The sequence below is a fragment of the Mus caroli genome, unplaced genomic scaffold, assembly GCF_978045245.1.
Source record: "Mus caroli unplaced genomic scaffold, Mus_caroli_1 scaffold_6, whole genome shotgun sequence".
Lineage (NCBI taxonomy): Eukaryota > Metazoa > Chordata > Mammalia > Rodentia > Muridae > Mus > Mus caroli.
In genome coordinates, this window is record NW_028227261.1 from 119,355,452 (window position 1) to 119,367,769 (window position 12,318).

At 43.1% G+C, this 12,318-nt stretch overlaps 1 protein-coding gene across 2 annotated transcripts in view; it reads left to right on the forward strand.

Annotated features, from left to right (window-relative positions):
• Mob3b (MOB kinase activator 3B) overlaps positions 1-12,318 on the forward strand; it is a 195,081-nt gene that overhangs the window by 44,179 nt on the left and 138,584 nt on the right. The window contains exon 1 of one of the 2 annotated variants that reach the window (XM_021159740.3): positions 6,695-7,085. The exons of the other annotated variant lie outside the window; for it this stretch is intronic. The gene's annotated coding sequence lies outside the window, so the exon portion shown is untranslated. Of the gene's footprint in view, positions 1-6,694; positions 7,086-12,318 lie in introns of those variants that run through there. 2 annotated transcript variants of the gene reach the window in all.

A 12,318-nucleotide genomic window follows, 5' to 3' on the forward strand; every position in this document is an offset into this window, starting at 1 on the left:
CCACAAAGGGGACCAGATCTTTGAGACTTTCTGAGGTCCTTTTCCACCCACGCACATTCCAAACATATCAGCATCTGCCCACACCCCACATTAAGTGTAATTTTTGCTTCGGGTCATGAAAAGCGTGTTTATTATTTGCTTTTTGAAATCATTTGACTGTAAGTAGCTCATGCCATTTATGATTGGCTCAATTTTCTCCATAGCTATACAATCCAGGGTTCTTTAAAAGAAAGAAAGAAAGAAAGAAAGAAAGAAAGAAAGAAAGAAAGAAAGAAAGAAAGAAAGAAAGAAGTCCTATGAATTATTTTCATATAAAATAAAATATTTTTTTTTAAATTGACTTAGCAAAGAAGTAATCATCATGTTTGTAGACATTTACTTCAATCCTGAGAAACTTTGGGTTTTTTTGTTTTGTTTTGTTTTGTTTTTGCACTGAGGAGGCCATAGTCTCTCTAAAACCATTAGATCTTTATGTACACTGAGAAAAGATTAAACTGGAGGTGCCAGGAAGCCTGACAGCCTGAGTTCAATACCTCAGACCCACATGATGGATGGAGAGAAATGACTTCTGGAAGTTGTGTCCTCTGACCTTCACACAGTGGTGCTGGTATGCACACCAGCCTGCGTGTGCACATGCAGATACACAAATAAGGTTTTTAATGTAACATAAATAGAAGGACTTGTAAAAAAAAAAACAACTTCTAGAAGTTGTTGGTTACCCCCTTAACATTTGCTGTAGCTCCAGTATATCTTGCAGTCAGGAGGTCACTGTTGTATTTCTCAAAGTTTGTAGCTAGGTGGTATGGAGTTTCTCTTGTAGCATGCAAAATAGCTTCCAGCACCATGACCATTATTAGTCAGTAGGAGTGAAGCTTCTAGTTGGTAGACGGGCAGCAGCATGATTTCTCATGGTTTTGTTGTTGTTTAATTATGGCTGTTGTTTGTTTGTTTGTTTGTTTTGGGGTTTGGGTTTTGGAGACAGGGTTTCTCTGTATAGACCAGCCTGTCCTTAAATTTTCAGAGATCTGCCTGCCTCTGCCTCCTGAGTACTGGGATCAAAAGGTGTGTGCCACCATGAATTCTCCATATTTAATGACTTAAATAAATTGTATCTTCAGCAATCTGACTTTACTATAAGATTGTGGATGGACTTAAGGGTCATGAGATGGAACCCGTATCTGACAGTGCTATAGTGTCCAAGAACCTGAGACTAGACAGATCCTGAGCCCTAAGGGAAAGCTAATATTATTATTCTGCTAGAGGAACATAGCAATATGCTATTCCTAATGACATCCTGCTCTACCCGCAGATCAGTGCCTCACTCAGCCCTCATCAGAAGCTTCTTGTAGTGATGGCAACTAACACAGAGATCCACAACTAGTCAAAGTGAGAGCATGAGAGACTTGGGAGCACTTGGGCCTAAAAGGGATGTCTCTATCAAACCCTTCCCTCAAAGACTCAGGGATCTATGGAGGAAGAAGAAAGATAGTAAGAGACAGAGGTGATAGATGACTCCCAGGAGAAGCAGCGTCATTCAGCACAACACATACGTGTGTGAATTCATATGTGTATGTGACAAATATATGACGCTTGGTATAAGACTTGAACAGGTTGAAATCCGTCAGAGTTCCCAGCACTGCAAAGGAAAATGGACACAAAGTCCCACCCTTAATTAAGAAGGTATTTGAAAATGATACTTGCTGAGAAAGGGAAAATGGCTTTTTTATAATGGAGTGACACTGGGTTTATCAACCGCACTCCAGATAAAGCCCCATGCTGAAGAGTAGCTGGTCGACACAAGACAGAATCCGTGTTTTCTTTGTTTTTGTTCTTAGTTTGTGTGTGTGTGTGTGTGAGAGAGAGAGAGAGAGAGAGAGAGAGAGAGGGTGCTCACAGTCATACACGCTTTGCTTTGTTTTGATTTTGCATATTTTTGATCAAGAGATGGAGAGCAGAGAGGACATGAAGTTGGGTGGTTGGTTTGGTGTAGGGTGCTGGGGATGATCTGGAAGAAGTTGGAGGGGGGAATAGAACATGATCAAAATGTATGAAAAGATTACATTTTAAAAAAAGAATATAGAAAGATATAATACTGAAATAAAAGAAAAACCAAGACAGAATGAAGTAAAAGATCGTTAAATGAACATATGAATTAACTTTGTAAAGAAAGGCTTGTTGGATTCTAAAGACACGTGGACCGAAAAGTCACGAGAGGTTAGGATTAGAATTGGAGGCACACATCTGAGGGCTGTGATTCTGAGGGACGTGAAGGTTTCCGTTGCTTTAAAATTCAGTGAGTGAAAGACTGCGCTACAACTACTAAAAGAATATCAGATGATGTAACTTTCAGAGTGGTTGGGAAGGAAAACGGAGATGGCCAACCCAAGTAGTTATAGGAAACCCCGGAGAGGAGAGCAGAAAAACCCAGGAAGTATGGCACAAAAGTGAGGCACAAAGAACTGTGTAGAGGTGAACTGAGAGACAGCGATAATCATAACAAATACAGATCAACTAGTGCTACACTAGAAAGACAGCCCCAAACTGAAATGCCTTCTGGGAGGAGAGAGCCCTTCCCCTCCCCGCCCTGCTCCCCAGTCAAGGTTTAAGGCAGGCCCACCGACAAGGGAGCTGCATCACCTGAAGGGTCCAGCCTCCACCCTGGCTGCTTCCCGTGCCAGCACCAGCCCCCATCAAGCCAGAAGAAAAGAAAAATAACTATCTTCTTGATTGTGGAGTCTGATGTTTGAGCCAGTTCCTGCAATGGCAGTTCTTCCGGGACCACGAAGGAAGAAGCTGAAGTGTTGTTCATCGTGGCTTATTTTTCTTTTCCTCTGTCTTTCTTTTCTTCCCCGTCCTCCCCAGCATGTAGGCTACCTTTAAAATCATGCCTTTTCTAAACAGCCTGGATACCCAGGTATCCAGGAGGGGCCCCGAGGAGACTTGGTGTAAGCAGAACAGGCATAACAAACCTCCAGACATTATTTTAGGTTTGGAGTGACCACTGGAGCTGCATGTGTTCGACGTTTGAATTATCCTGCATTTTTCCTATCCAGTAATGTTAGGTCTCTCAGCCAAATGATAAGGTTGAGCAGGGTGGAAATTACAGGGCGAGGCTGCCAGCGGTGCGTGCGCATCTCTTCCGTTGATGTAGCAAAGTTTTGCAAGAGCTACTCTTCTGAGTTGACTTTTTAGGTTTTCAACTTGATATTTTTCTTACTGCGCATTTTCCCATGTGTTTCTTCCGCGTCTAGGGAGTGAATTGTTAACAATCTATTTTCTTTTTTCCTCTTGGCCCCACCCTCCTTGTGTGTGTGTGTCAGGCTTGGTGGCAAGGAGTGACCTATGGAGCCATCTCACTGGGCCCTAAAGAGGGTGTTTAGAGTTTCTGTCTGTGAGGATCTATCAGCAGTATATTCATCGTGATTTTAAGTGTGTTTGAGCATCCCTCTCTCCTCCACGATACTCTACTTCTCTCCCATCTCCTCTTTCATTACCCCTAAAATTATGATACATAGGTTTCCATTGCAAGTTATAAACATTATTCAGACTTGTTTTTCCTCGGTCAGGCAGGGTAAGAAGCTTAGACTAATGTAACTTAATGGTCCTTCCACACTGCTGCTACCTGTAATATAACCACAAGTTGTTTATAACTCCCTGATAATCTGGGGAAGAATGTATCTTTTAAAAGATGAGGATGCTCACAAAGGTAATACGGTATTCTGTATCTTCTTCATTCACCATTATTTACATCACTTTTTCCTGGTTCACTTTATCCTGAAACAGATTGTTAGTAATTTCTCTCAGAGGTTTTCATTTTTGGTTTTCTTTTTTTTTTTTGGTATGGGTTTACTTTATTTCCTCCTACTTTTGAGCAGTCATTGAATTGGGAATAGAGAGTAGTTTGGTCAGGGTGATCTTTTGAAAAGGTCTTTGAATTAAAAAAAAAAACATATTACACTTGTTTATTTTGTGTGTATGCTTGTGTGTTTGTTCACAACAGGAGTCTACTTTGTTCTTCCACCTTGTGTGCCAAGGATTCAGTGCAAATAACTCATTAGGTGTAGCTACAAGCATCTTGACTCGGGAGCTAGCTTACTGGCCTGCAGTGCAGTCCTTACGCCATTCTGAATGCTAGTCTGTTATATATCCTGTAAGCAACTTACCTTTGTGTTACTGTTTGGAGATTTTCTTTTTAGATTTGACTTCATGCTGTTTTTTCACAGTTTCTGGTGTTCGTGTGTGTGTGTGTGTGTGTGTATGTGTTTAAATTTTAAATTCTGCTTTCTATTTGCAGTTTTCTCACGCAACACATATTAAGGGACTGGAGAGAGAGTTTGGTGATTAAGACCATTTGATGTCTTGCATTGGTAGAAAGTTTGTTGTCCAGGATCCTTGTCTGGCAGTTCATGACTACAACTAACTACTACTCAGCTAATGCCCTCTTCTGGCCACTGAAGATGTCTACACACACACACACACACACACACACACACACACACACAGAGTAAATAAAACAAAGCCTAAAAGAACACATATTAAGAGAGATCAGTAAAGAGTAGTAGGGGCCAATATGATCAAGTACATTTTATATATATATATATATATATATATATATATATATGTGAGAAAAGAAAACATGTTTAAGCAAGTAGATATTTTACAGAGTTTCTCTGTATAGCCCTGGCTATCCTGGAACTCACTTTGTAAACCAGGTTGGCCTCAAACTCAGAAATCTGCCTGCCTCTGCCTCCCAAGTGCTGGGATTAAAGGCATGTGCCACCACCGCCCAGCTTAAAATAACTTTAAAAAGACAACAAGGAGCATTAGAAGAAGGAGGAGGAGGGGGAGGGGGAGGAGGAGGAGGAGGAAGAAGAAGAAGAAGAAGAAGAAGAAGAAGAAGAAGAAGAAGAAGAAGAAGAAGAAGAAGAAGAAGAAATGTATTGCTTGAATTCTGTGAAATTCTAAGCCTTATCATTTCAATTTTAATATTGCTTCTCTTTCTTCCTGGAATCCAATTTAAAGTTATGCTTTAATTTTTTTTCCAATTTACTTTTCACTTTCTATAGATCTTCTTTCACATGTCTTCTCTCTGCATCATTAATGTATTTTCTTCAGATCTATCTTTCACCACATTATTTTTTTCCAGCTGCAACTGAATGCATTGTGTTTTTCCTCTTTTTCTTTTCTTTGTTTATTTTATCACATATTTGAGACGGTGTTTCAGTCTGTAGCTTAGGCTGGCTTAGAATTCACTAAATAATTCAGACTAGCCCAAATCTCAAGGCAATGCTTCCATTTCAGTTACGAGACTTCTAGGATGACAGTCATGATTACCATGCCTGGTTTGTATTTTATTTTTAAAAATTTTATTTACAAGCTGTTGAGATGACTCAAGACTCAGCTGATAAAGCTGAGATGCGTGCCACCCTGCGGTCAATCCTTGGAACCCACGCTGTAGGAGAGAACTGACTCCTGCCTGTTGTCATCCCCGTGGTGTGCAATCATTCACTGACACCATGTCCACCTTGCAGCTCCACCCCTACTAATAAGTAAAATGTAATCAAGTCAAATCAAAATATAATCATAAAAGAATCCTATTTATTTGTTTTTTCCTTTTTCTCATGAGGATGGTGCTTTGTACATTTTCTCCCTTTAGGTGGGTACTTTTGCAAAGTATTATTACTGTAATAATAAAGTTGATGGCTTTTCTCTTACCCACCCTTGGGATGCTGTTTGCTCCACTTGCTGTGAACATGGCTTCTCTTCTGGCTTTACCTCCGATCTTTGTCTGATTTGTTCAGTAGAATGGTTTATCCTGAGGGAGACTCATGAGCCTTGAGCTATCTGAGTTTGCTTCGGCGAAGGTCTTCCTGGTCCGGGGAACATTTTTATGGTTCGAGATTCTTTTACAGTGTAAGCAATGTAAATCTCGGTGACATGCTTATGCGTGGCATTGGCTTGGTGCTTGTTAGGTGACCTCTTCATACTCTTTGGATGTGCTTTTTATTAATGTACGACACCGTAGAAAAACACAATACAGACTTGCCTGCTTCCTGGGGACAGGGGTAGTTTTTGGAGTTCTACTTCCATGTGGATGGAGCATTTCCAGAATCCTGGTGGTGTAGTTTTCTCACTCTGGCTTGTTTTCCTTGCAGGGGAAGGGCAGTTTTTACCTGCCCTCACTTGGGCTTTTCAGTTTCAATCTAGGCTGAAAGCAGCTGTATCCAGATCCAAGCCACCCCTGGTTCTTCAGCCTGTTGCTTTGGCTTTGGGTTCACTGTTCAATTCTGGACAATGTTAAATAGAGCACTATGCTTTCTACAGTTATGAGGTACATTCTTAATGATGGCCAGCCTGGGTTGTATTTTTACATTTGGAATTGAAGAGGGGATGCTGATGAATTCAGTCTGACATTTAGTTTTAGTAAAGTAAACATATTCACAAACTATTAGCTACTTATTATGTTCCTGGCTTTGCTTTGTTAGGGTATAAAAAAATGAATAACTCAAAGTCTTTGATTCCCTTAAAGGAAAGGCAAAAGGAACAATACATGAAAATATGATAAAATCAGATAAAGTCAGAAATGAAGGAAGAAGGACCAGGTTGGATGAGCTCATTTTATTTTGGATCCAAGGGACCATTAGTCAGAGGCTCACATAGGAAGAGGAAGCGAGAAGCGGCACCTAGATGGGGTTAACAGTAGCAGCGAGTTTTTACAGTTACTTTCCTCATAACGTGACAGGAGAGCTGAGTAGACGCAATGCAAGAGCGGAAGGGTTTTATGTTCAAACCCCAACAGCAACCTCTTGGGTTAAGATCTGAGGTCCGTGCAACAGGAAACTGCTAATCCCCATATTAAAAATTATCTAAGCATTTCACAATGACTCATAAAGAGCATTCAACCAAGCGCAAAGTTCTCCTGAATGTGCTGTCTGGTCAGCGAGAGGAAAGAGGAAGTAGCCCCTGGGACTCTGGGGAGAAGAGCAGACTACGAGAAGAGGAGGGAAGAGTGGAAGCATCCACCTGCCCTCCTGAGATTTTTGGCAAGACTGTTGGAGTGTCCTGGGCCTGACGCCACCTGTTGGGTGAGTTTGCGTCTCCCAGAAGCAGCTCTGCTTTGGTGTCCTTGCCATGCTAGGCCATGCACCAGGAGTAACCCCTAGGAAGGGCAGCACTGACACAAATGCAGAGGATGATTTCAAAGCACAGCAGCTGTTCCTGGCAATTAGGTTCCCAGTATCCTGGACACTTAGAAGTGTATAAGGCACATTCCTTTTAGGGAGAGGAAACAGTGATTGCAATGGCTCTTGTTATAGGCCGAATTATGCTCCCCAGCTGAAGTGCACATGCCGGAATCCTAACCTATAGTAGCCCCGAATGTGACTCTACTTGGAGATAGGAGTGGGGTGCACTGGAGTAGAATGAGCTTCTAATCTCACATGACATCTGCCTTTTTAAACAGTGCTATGTTTAAATATATATGTGCTCACAAGAACCCCAGGTGAAGGTGAGAGTAGCGATGGGACAATGAGCCAACACTGGAAATTGCCAGCAAACCACATAAGCACGGAAAGAGGCACAGGTCAGACATTCCCTGGCACCATCAGAGAGCATGGTCCTGCCAACACATGGGTTTCACATTTCCATAAATGAGACAATGCATTTCCATCTTAAAAGCCAGTTGCTTTTTGATGCTCTGCCTAGCAAACTAACAGAGACCTGGAGTGAGAATAGATTTTGGGTGCTATGGAAACATTAAAGAGGGCAGTGAAGACAAACCAGGCCAATGAGGGGAGAACCCCAGAGGCAGGAGAAGGGTCAGGGGGTCAGGTCTATGTGTCAGGCTTCATGAATTAACGTGATGAGTTTAGCTTTTATTCTGAGTATCATGGGAAGCCTTTCAGGCTTTGGAGAGGGCAATGGACTGATTTCACTTAGATTTCAAAAGCACCCTGATCTGGAAATAAATTGTAGAGGAAAAAACAGATGCAGAGAAGTCTATCTGGTCTGTGGAATCAGTAAAGGAAGAGAGTAGCTAGCGATCTGCATAAGAGTTCCTGTGTAGGTGGCATGAAGTATGAGACATGAAGACATGATGTCAGCTAAAATGTAGACTATATAGTTTATGGAAGAACTGGATAAGCACTATGAAGGAGATGAGTCAGGAATTCACATATATGTGGATTTCTTTTTTTTTTTAAGATTTATTTATTTATTATATGTAAGTACACTGTAGCTGTCTTCAGACACCCCAGAAGAGGGCATCAGATCTCATTACGGATGGTTGTGAGCCACCATGTGGTGGCTGGGATTTGAACTCAGGACCTCTGGAAAAGCAGTCAGTGCTCTTACATGCTGAGCCATCTCTCCAGCCCATATGTGGATTTCTATACACATATACAAATATATGTTAGTATAGAACAACTAGAATTCTTTTTGAGCCAGGATCGAGGTGAAGTGTTCAAGGTGAATGTTTTAGAAGTAGCATGTTGTTTTATGTGTGCATGACCACATTACCATGCACACACACCCATTTTCATGGGCTTCTATCAGTATCACTGCAGATATGTTAACCTCATTGTATTCTAAGGACTAGCCAATATTTCTTGAATGGTGGCATCACTCTGGGTGGACTTCTGAGTTGTCTCCCTCTTTGTGTGTGTGGTTGTCATCAGTGATGCTTAAATAGGTGCGTTTATCAATTGCTGTAGCTACACAGTATTCCTCCAACCTAGTGGTTGACAGTATCACCAATTATCTCACCGCTACTGTGGGTCGGGCGAGACAGCGCAGCTTAGCTGACTCTTAGGTTTAGCATTGCTTGGGAGAAGCATCTCAAGGTTCCACTGTGGAAGAGCTGCTTCTGCCTTTCTCAATGATCGCCAGCAGGATGCAGCTCCTAGTGGACGGTTGGTCTACGAGCCTCCACTCCTCACTGCCAATTCACTGCAAGATGCCCTCGGTCCTTTGTGATATGAGTTTCTTGACAGAGCCACAACATGGCAGCTCCTTTGTTTTCAAAGTAAGCAAGCAGGAGTGGAAAGTACATGAACCAAACAGAAGCCACATCGAAGTGTTTCTTCTTACATTCTTCCAGTCATTAGAAGGAAATCACTAGTTCCAAACTCAGAAAGCAGAGAGGATTATACCAAAGTATGGATACTAGAGGCAGAGATCATTGAGTCTATCTTAGAAACCTGCCCACGGGAATAACCTGTATACTTGTTTTCAATAGGTGGGTTCTCTGAGGAAGGAAAAAAAACAAAAACAAAACTAAAGAGGCATCAGACTTGGCTTTGAGAATAGAGCATAGGCAGGCAGAAGGACCCGAGTTCAAATCCCCAGCACCCACATAAAAGCTGTGTGTGGCTGTGCATACCTGTAATACCAACACTGGGGAAAAAAGACAGGCAGACCTCAGAGGCTCCCAGGCCGGCTGGTTTAGCAGAAATGAAGAGTTCCATGTTTGGTGAGAGACCCTGCCTCAAACAATGAGGTGGAGAAGCAATTGAGGAAGTCACCCGGTTGTTCTCTGGCTGCCACACATACCTGGATGTAACCCCATGCACACAACATGTTAAGATTTCTCCTGGATGGCATGGCGGCCCTCGTTTGTAATCTAAACACTTGGGAAGCAGAAGCAGGAAGATCAGGCGTTCAAAGTCATCCTCAGCTGTTGTACAGAGGTCTGAGGTGACCCTGAGATCCATGAGATCCTAAGCCTTAAGAGAACAATCTCATCTACACGAGCTTTCTTTACAAAAGCGTCAATGGACTTCTGGTTCATTTTGATGAGATGGTTTCGTCCCTGCTGTTTCCTCCTCTGAGATAGATCTTGAAAGAGCCTTTGACAGATTTTTGTTATAATTATCTCGACTTGCTACCTTCCTTTTCTTTATCCCTCCAAAAGATCCTAGAACAGGAAATAAATCGCTGGGTGTCTTATGATACAAAGGTATCAGCCAGTACACGCCATTCCTGTCAACCTGGTAACCAGTCAGGTTATGATGACCTGGGCTGTGCCATTAAAAAAAAGAATCATTGTCTTTACTTGTTCGGCGGCCTTGGGTTAGATTTATTGAGGAGAGGGATTAGAAATCACAACCAGGACAGTCAGGTGGGCCGGTGACGTCAAGGGAACCCCCACTTGAATCATCTTTTCTAAATCATAGGTGCTCCAGAGCTTCTGAGAGTGGAAAGTTCATGTCGGTTTCCTCTAATGTCACAAGACTAATTTTTATATTTTATTTTATATTTTTCTACTTTGCTTTTTGATAAGGCTGAGTTTAGGGACCTAGGTGTTCATTTAATCTCTGCTGGTAACTTTTTAGAAAGCAACGCTTGCTGGTCATGGCAGTAGTACCTTTAATTCAAGTACTTAGGCAAAGGCGGATGGATCTCTAGGAGTTCAAAGCTCCTTGGTCTATGTAGACCAGCCTAGTCTACATAGCAAGTTCCAAGCCAGCCTGTACTACATAGTGAAACTTCATTGAGAGAGAGAGGAGGAAGAGGAGAAGAAAGAGGAGGAGGGGGAGGAGGAAAAAGAAGAGGGAGGGGGGAGGGGGGAGGGGGAGAGGAGAGGAGAGGAGAGGAGAGGGGAGGGGAGGGGAGGGGAGGGGAGGGGAGGGGAGGGGAGGGGAGGGGAGGGGAGGGGAGGGGAGAGGAGAGGAGAGGAGAGGAGAGGAGAGGAGAGGAGAGGAGAGGAGAGGAGAGGAGAGGAGAGGAGAGGAGAGGAGAGGAGAGGAGAGGAGAGGAGAGGAGAGGAGAGGAGAGGAGAGGAAAGCCACTCCTTTCTCTGGGCCCTGAAAACCAGGACTCTTCCCTGTCTATACCCTGTAAAGTTTCCCTTTGTCCCAGCATGATCTTACTCTTCCCCCTCTCTCAGTCTCCAGGGCAGGTTGTCCTTCCATTTCATAAGCTTGCTCTGCTAGATGAGAAAAACGTGCACTTTATTCAGACAGCAAGCTGAGTCGTGTGGATTACAGTCCCTGAAGAAATGAGAAACCAAGCGTAGAAAGCCTTCAAAGCTGAAATAAATCAGGGCTCTTTGGCTGTGCTGCCTTGGTCTGGCAGTTTTTGTGGTTTTTCTAGAAGCCGCTCTGGGATAGGGTGTATTGGAAGGGATCGACTAGGGAGCAGCTCATTGGATAATCAATTAAGATCCGACAATCTGTAGCCCCTGGGGCTAGCTATCTGATTTAAAACACAAATGTTTACAAGTGCCTTGTATCTTGTTTGGGTCTGTAAAGGTCTGCATCTGAGGTGTGCTAGTGTGGCTTCTAGACACCTCTTCTTTTTTTTCTAATGCAAATCCAGTAGTCTTGTTTTAATCTGTGGCATTCGGTTAGCCTTCAGCTTTTGCCTAGCCTATTGGGTTTTTTAATTTGTTTATTGGCTGAAATTGGTACAAAAATTTCTTGGGCCATCAGAATTTTTATGGGAATCTGTCCTCTTTTCAGATTTTTTTTTTTTTTTAAGAATTAAGTGCCATTTAAAGAAAATAGGAGGCCAGGTGTGGTGGCACATACCTTTAATCCCAGTACATGGGAGGTAGAGGGCAGACAAATCACGGTTAAGTTCCAGGCCAGCCTGAGCTAGATAGCAAGTTCCAGCCCAGCCTGGGGTACATTTTGCGACTCTGGAGAGAGAACGAGGGGGTTAGGGAAGGAGAGAAGAGAAAAGGAGCAGGGGAAGGAGAGAGGAGAGGACAGAAGACTAAGAACCATTATCTAACCCTTGCCTTAGCTCCTTGCTCCGCACAGAGGATCTCCTGGGACTTCCTGTTTCTCACCCCCTCTTTCTGAGAAGACCCAGGAGCACCCTAGCAAAGGTGCCACATATTAGTGAACGTAGAATTTTAAATGGAAAAGAAGCCAATGCACGTGGCTTCCTGGATTCTCAAGTGAGTCCTCCCCGCTGGGTTTGGCTGAGCCTGGGGCCTGCTCAGCCTGGTGAGCCTGGTTGTTTTCCACGGCTATGTGGAAGCAGACGCTTCCCTTGGCAGAGTTGCTGCAGTCTCTGGAGACTTTTGAGAACTTTTGATGGGCGACGGTTTCCATGCCCATCAATGCAGGAACTGCAAGGCACTTTCCTCTTTGATTTAGTTTTAACGTTCTTTGGCAAGTTTACACATCGTGGTTACATAAGAAAATCAGAATGAAAAAGGTTTCGTATTATAAATGCATGCTTTGACCCAGGGTGAGTTTTGCTGGCACTGCCTTGGGAGTGTAAATTCCTGGTCTTAAATAAGCACGGATGTCCAGCAAACGCAAAACTATCTGCGAGCTTCCCTCGTGTCGCCATGGCAGCCTCCTAGCC